The sequence below is a fragment of the Pelodiscus sinensis genome, chromosome 15, assembly GCF_052426305.1.
Source record: "Pelodiscus sinensis isolate ZL-2025 chromosome 15, ASM5242630v1, whole genome shotgun sequence".
NCBI classification, from domain to species: Eukaryota; Metazoa; Chordata; order Testudines; family Trionychidae; genus Pelodiscus; species Pelodiscus sinensis.
In genome coordinates, this window is record NC_143066.1 from 5,178,322 (window position 1) to 5,184,321 (window position 6,000).

At 53.8% G+C, this 6,000-nt stretch overlaps 1 long non-coding RNA gene across 1 annotated transcript; it reads left to right on the top strand.

Moving 5' to 3' along the window:
• The first annotated feature begins 2,703 nt into the window (after positions 1 to 2,703).
• LOC142818538 (uncharacterized) lies at positions 2,704 to 4,965 on the top strand. Its single transcript, XR_012896044.2, has 3 exons — positions 2,704 to 3,123; positions 3,230 to 3,348; positions 4,831 to 4,965. It is a non-coding gene; the product is annotated as an uncharacterized LOC142818538 (long non-coding RNA).
• The last annotated feature ends 1,035 nt before the right edge of the window (positions 4,966 to 6,000 follow it).

The following is a 6,000-nucleotide window of genomic DNA, read 5'->3' on the forward strand; positions in this document are numbered from 1 at the left end:
TTAGACACAGTGTGTGTGGGGGGGGAGAATCACCTTTCTGTGTAATCTTGCCAGCCAGCCTCCCTGGGGCAGGAGCAGAAAGCGGGACTGGTGCTGCTGGGAGATGGTGTGAGCAAGCCTGTAAATGACTCCTTGAAATACCCAGCAAAATCCACCCCCATGCGCACCCCCCACAACCAGCTGCCGCCTTGGCTTCAAGGACAGAAGGCAGTTGCGGGAATAAAGCACGGTGGTTCCGGCAGTTCTAGGCCACCAGTCATAACCCTGCCTGGCCGGCCTTCGCATTCTTCCCTCGGACCCAGCTGGCCCCGAGGACAGGCTGACATTTCTGTGGAGCTGGGATTTCACCCCCAAGCTCCGTCTACACCAGCGCTGCTCCCCAATGGGGCCTGCACCAGGTGAGCTCAGATCTTCCTTTCCCTAACGCAGGCAATGCCGCAGGGTAAAAGGGAGTCTTCAAAAGCAGCAAGAACTCTGGCTCTCGCCTGCTGAGGTTACCAGCGTTACCATGACAATTACAACCGCCTATTGACAATCAGAGGAGCTGTCCTTCACACCACACCAACTCCTTTACCCTCGGGCGGCCTTTGGATCCGGTTGTTTATTACTGGGCAAATGAGTTCAACCATTCCCACATACCATAGAGGTTTCTAAGCCACATCTGCTTTGATTCTTCATTTTCCAGGACTCTGCCAGCAACGGAGTTTAGTAGCAGGAGGGTTCCCCGCAGCAGTGGGAAATATTGCTGGGTAGTTTCAGAAAGTGAGACTTTCGCTCAGAATCACACATGTGGACATTGCGCACCTGACTCCGAAGAGGCGCACACTTCTGAGCGGGACGGAACCATGCGCGCAACCGGCGTGTCCAGGCAACCCGTGAATTCCCCAAACAGCTCAGAAGGGAGCTGGCGAGCAAGCCTGATGTGCAGAATTTAGTCAGCCCAGAGTTCCCAGCAGTGTCTTTGAGAAAATTCCAATCTGAGGCTAAGCCGCAACGAGAAATGACTGAAATAACCCCAGTGATTTGCCTAGCCTTATTTATTTCCTTTTTGAGCTATCGGACAGGTTGCAAACACTGCTGCATAGTGAGCCCTGTCTGTTTTAGCTGCATGTTTAGGCCCTCATCCTGCAAACGCGGGATGATTAATCCCACTGAGGCCATGTCTTCACCATGCAGAAGATTGACGCTGCCATGATCGATCTTCTGGTGTTTGACTTAGTGGGTCTAGTCAGGACCTGCTAAATTGAACTCAGAGGGTGCCTCTATCGGGCAAGTTGTGGGAGTTGTGGAATCTCCGTCACTGGAGATATTTCATAGCAGATTAGACAGACATCTATCAGGGATGATCTAGATGGAGCCTGGTCTTGCAGTGAGGGCAGGAGACTGGACTCGATGACTTCTCGAGGTCCCTTCCAGGTCTAGTGTTCTAGGATTCTATGATTGGTGCTGGTACTCCTGCTCCTCATGAGGAGTCAGGGAAGCTGACGGGAGCATTTGCTCCTGTTCACCTCCCGCTGTGGAGCCCGCGCGGAAACTCGAATTTAGGCACGTCAACTCCAGCTATGTAATTAACACAGCTGGAATGCATATCTTAATTTGACCTTCATGTCTCCTCTCGGGGTGGGGAGCAGTCTGGAAGGCCAGCTGAGGACCAACATTGTTTACTTCTCTCGCCTCCTACAGAATTTCCCTAAGGGAGCTTTTGTCCAGTTCTCCCACACCCCTGTGGGAAACTACCAAATTCAAGATGGATTCCAGCATCAGGGGACATAGACACGTCATTGTAACACGTCTGCAGGAAGACCGCTCTCCCCTGCTCAGTTGTCTCTTATTCGCTCTGTGTCTGGCCTCTCGATTGTTGTTCCTGATGGGCTGGAAATAGGCTTTCCAACACGAACCCGTTGATAATAAATCTACAGTCAATGGTCTTAATTTCAGATACAGAAATGGTCCATATGTACAAACAGAACATACACAGTCAGGGGAGGACAAGCTTCCCAACGACACCTTACAGGGGTTATTTTGCCAAACGCATTTTCCAGTTATGCCTCGTCATAACTACTTTTGTAAAGAATATGGGGTACAGCACCATAGTCGGTCAAAACAGCCGCTCGGGCCAATACACCTGGTCAAAGATTGCGTCACTGAATTCCCAGCAAGATTGCCCCGAAGAAATCGAGACTTTCCTACAGAATCCCGGCTCGGGGTGATCTGCGCCCGGCCTGTCCTTTCTTTAAGGAAGGGTTTTCACTTGGGCTCTCCTTGCTGCGGGGAAGAGCAGAGTGAAGGATAAGAATGACAGGAAGCAGGGAGGGAGTAGAGAGAGCCAGGGGGCAGGGAAGGAGCGGAGAAGAGAGGCAAAGGAAACATGAATGCCAAATGGAGAGGAATGAAAGATCCAACAAATCATTGCCATTCCCGCACTCTGACTCCCATTATCTGCATTGGGGGCTCTGGTGAGCTGCACCTCTCTGTGATGGGGCATCTCTCCTGCACTGGCCCTGTAAGGGTTAAAACCCAGCCCTGGGAAAAGGCTGAGAGGTGAAGCCTGCAGCTGAGGCAGATGCAGCCAATTAGGGCCCAGCTGGGGCTGTATAAATAAGGGCTGCTGGAGGGAGGGAGAACAGACAGTCCTGCTCTGGCTGAGAACAGGAGGGACCTGGCTGCCAGGGAAGTGGGGGGCTTCCTGAGACAGAGCAGGGGTGGGGAGCTCTGGCCTGACCCCACTCCCAGACTGCAGGGCCTGAGGCAAGGCCTGAGGAGACTCTGGCTGCAGGGACGCAGCCAGGCTAGGCAAAGGCAGCAGGTCGACCGCCCTTGCCAGTGACGAGTGGCTGTGTCAGACTGCAGTTTGCCCCGAGGCAGGGGCTAGATGAAGACTGGCCGTGGGTCACTGAGGTGAAGTGGGTGTAGGGGAATTGGGGGTTCCCTGGGAGGAGAGGACCCCAGAGCGCAGGGGCGCTGACCTAGGACAGTCTGAGGAGGAGAGGGCACTGTGAGCAGGAAGGGACCCCGAGCGGAGCTGGCTGAAGACCTGCCCCAGAGACTGGGACACCGACCAGCAGGGGGCGCTCTGAGGCAGGAGTGCTGATTCCCCCAGTGACCAAGTGGCGGGGCCGTGGGGTGAGCATCTTGGGATGCTGGGGGGGTGCGGGGGTTGGTCTTCTTGCTTAGCCCTTGGCACATGACGAATCGGAGTAAAAGAATGTGCGTCCCTTGGACTTGGCAGGGGTCAGCATCCTTCAGCGTGGCCGGCTGTGGTCAGGTGTGAGCCCAGCGACGTGGAGCCTAGCCGAGGTGCCTTCGCCCGGACAAGACACACAGCCTCATGAGGGGGTTGCTCAGAAGGTGTGTTCCACGTGGAAACAGCAGGGGAGGTGTGTGTGCGGGGCGGGGGGGAGTACACCGCTCTTTAATTAGCAGCAGGCAGCCCAACAGGCTGGGGGCTAGGGTAGGTTCTTGGCAGAGAGAGAGAAGAATTTATACCAGTTACCTGATGTGATGAGAGTTTCCGCCTGGTTCAGTGGGAGAAGAAAGAGACTCTCCCTCAGGTGTGTTACCACTGTCACCAGGGCCGGACCGAGCCATTCTGGCACCCCGGGCAGACAGTTCAATTGCGCCCCGGGTAGGGGAAGGGCGCATGTGCGGCCCCGCCCCCTCCTGGCATGTGGGGAAGGGCGCGCGGAGCTGGCGGCAGCAAGACACACGTGTCCGGCCCGGCCCAGCCCGGCTACCGCCGCTAGTGCGCAGCCCAGGGCCACCCAGGGCGGGCTGAGCCTGGCCGTGCAAGGCCCTGCGGCTGCGGGAGGAAGGGTGCTGCTGGCCGGTGCTGTGGGGGTTAACGCGGCCCCCGCCCCGGGCGGCCGCTGCAGGGTGGCCGCTGGGAGCTGCTGCAGCCCATGATCCGGGAGCTGGGCGCACGGCGGCTGATGGCAGCTATAAGGAGCGCTGCGTGCCCCTTACAGCTGCCATCAGGCGACCCCCCATAGGTTGGCGCCCTGGGCAGCTGCCCGGCTAGCCCATGCCTTAATCCGGCCCCACATGCCAGTAGGGAAAGCAGGACAGGGAGGGAAAGGACAGGCAGAGACAGGAGAGAAGAGGAAATACGATTCTGGTTCCAAGTTTCTGTGCTTAAAACATTGGCCTGGTGGTGATGCTGGTCCTAGGACAAGTGGCCTGAGAGCTGGGAGAGGGTGTCTCAGAACTGCAGACCAGGAGGTTAGGACACAGAATCCTAGAACACTAGAACTGGAAGGGGCCTCGAGAGGTCATCAAGTCCAGCCCCCTGCCCTCACGGCAGGACCAAGCACCATCTGATCATCCCTGACAGGTGTCTGTCCAACCTGCTCTGAAATATCTCCTGGGATGGAGATTCCACAACCCCCCTCGGCAATTTATTCCCGTGTTTCATCACCCAGACGTGGGCAGAACTGTGTGAGTGCCAACACACACAATTACAGGCGGGTGTTGTGGGTCAGCGCAGAGATGTCCGACAATAATTTCTCCCTGCTTCAAGCCTGGCATAGATACAAAGTTTGTATCCGCGTCCGAGATTTGCGGGGCTACCAATGCAGCCAGCCTGTCCCACCGTGGCAGGAGACAGTCACTACTTTCACTCCAACGTAATGCTGAAATGAGGAAGGAGCTGAACTTTCCCTTCCTCTCCTCTTGCTAGCAAACCGCACTTTCTGCATAAACACAAAATGCCAAGCTCTGAGTCATCTGAATGGCAGAGTGGCTAGTACATAAAAACAAGCTGATAAATGTTTGTTAAAACGAGAGTTGATTTATTACAGTTTTAAAATCTTCCTGCATGTTGTTCCATGGCAGTTAGAACTGGTTTCCTGTGATATAATGGTCGTGATCAGTGGCTTTCTACCAGCAGACAAGATTTCTCAGCATGAATCAGAGTGGAAAGATCTTGAAAGCATCTTCCAACGCTCAATAGTTTCAACTTTATTTTCGAGGTGGGTTTTAATATCTGCATAATAAATCTGCACAAGGCTCTGGGATCACTAACAACAGATCCTATTCACTCGCAAGGGCAAATTTAGGAATCCTGATTCCTGAATTTCCTGGTTTGTTCTGCACGTAAAGGCTCTCAGAATTAATGCTTGTTTAAAGCAATCTCTGCACAAGAGTGTTTTCTTGGTAGCACATGCCATAGTGAAACTGCTGCTCCTGTAAGCACTTATTGACGCAGTTAACTTTACTTGTGTGGATAATCCCATTTAGTTCGGCGTCGGTGAAAGTGTTTGCAGGAGTAGGGCCAAAATTGCAAAACAATTTAAATTATAATCCCTGTTCTCACTAGTTCTTGACTTTCTGAAAAAAAATCTTTGGATTTGAGCGTCTCCATGTTTTTGTTTCAGCCAAAGGTGAGGTTTTTGCTGGACATTTAAGCAAAATTCCTCCTTTGGTTGTTTTATGGCAGTTTTTCTTGTTTTGTGGCTGTGCTGTTTCAGGCTAACCAAAAATACAGTCTTCTCTCTGAAAGAAACAAAAAAAGGCTTCATTTTTTAAAACGGCCCCCAGCTGGTGGGGCTCTCCCTCTCAGCCCTGCGCTGGGGCTGGCTCCCAGCACCCAGAGGAGCAGCCCCTGCCTGCGTGGCACACTGGCTCTCCGTGGACAGAAGCTGCTCTGGACCTGCTGAGGACAGGGGTAGCCCCTCTCCACGGCAGGTCCTCTGTGGGGCTGGAGCAGCCCCCTGCCCATGGTGGGGGGAGCTTCTTCAGCCCCCACTGGTTACCAGTTAACTGGTTAACCTTTCACTTCCCTAGTTAAATGAAACCATTTTATCAACACGACAAAGAATATCCAAGTTCTACCTCTTCCTCCGAGGCTGTTGAGACCAGGCATGGGCAGGATTGGCACCTGTCACTTTCTGAGGCCACCTTCTGACAGAGGGGTGGGGCAGAAGGGACATGAAGCTGCCCCCTGTCAGAGGAACGGCTGTTCATTCATTACTGAGTATTTACTGTTGTTGTATGTTGTCTGGT